This window comes from Carcharodon carcharias, assembly GCF_017639515.1.
Source record: "Carcharodon carcharias isolate sCarCar2 chromosome 40 unlocalized genomic scaffold, sCarCar2.pri SUPER_40_unloc_1, whole genome shotgun sequence".
Taxonomy (NCBI): Eukaryota; Metazoa; Chordata; class Chondrichthyes; order Lamniformes; family Lamnidae; genus Carcharodon; species Carcharodon carcharias.
Window position 1 is genome coordinate 1,596,345 of NW_024470849.1, and position 1,025 is coordinate 1,597,369.

Genomic DNA, 1,025 nt, shown 5'->3' on the forward strand with positions numbered 1-1,025 from the left:
ACACAATCCCAATCCCAAACCCCTTCCCGTTCACTCCCACTGTCCACAATCCCAATCCCAAACCCCTTCCCGTTCAATCCCACTGTACACAATCCCAATCCCAAACCCCTTCCTGTTCACTCCCACTGTGCACAATCCCAATGGACCCAAACCCCTACCCGTTCACTCCCACTGTATACAATCCCAATCCCAAACCCCTTCCCGTTCACTCCCACTGGACACAATCCCAATCCCAAACCCCTTCCCGTTCACTCCCACTGTACACAATCCCAATGGACCCAAACCCCTTCCCGTTCACTCCCACTGTACACAATCCGAATCCCAAACCCCTTCCTGTTCACTCCCACTGTACACAATCCCAATCCCAAACCCCTTCCCGTTCAATCCCACTGTCCACAATCCCAATCCCAAACCCCTTCCCGTTCACTCCCACTGTCCACAATCCCAATCCCAAACCCCTTCCCATTCACTCCCACTGTACACAATCCCAATCCCAAACCCCTTCCCATTCACTCCCGCTGTACACAATCCCAATCCCAAATCCCTTCCCCATTCACTCCCACTGTACACAATCCCAGTCCCAAACCCCTTCCCGTTCACTCCCACTGTAACAATCCCAATCCCAAACCTCTTCCTGTTCACTCCCACTGTACACAATCCCAATCCCAAACCCCTTCCCGTTCACTCACACTGTACACAATCCCAATCCCAAACACTTTCCCGTTCACTCCCACTGTACACAATCCCAATGGACCCAAACCCCTTCCCGTTCACTCCCACTGTACACAATCCCAGTCTCAAACACCTTCCCGTTCACTCCCACTGTACACAATCCCAATCCCAAACCCTTTCCCGTTCACTCCCACTGTACACAATCCCAATCCCAAACACTTTCCCGTTCACTCCCACTCTACACAATCCCAATCCCAAACCCTTTCCCGTTCACTCCCACTGTACACAATCCCAATCCCAAACCCCTTCCCGTTCACTCCCACTGTACACAATCCCAATCCCAAACCCCTTCC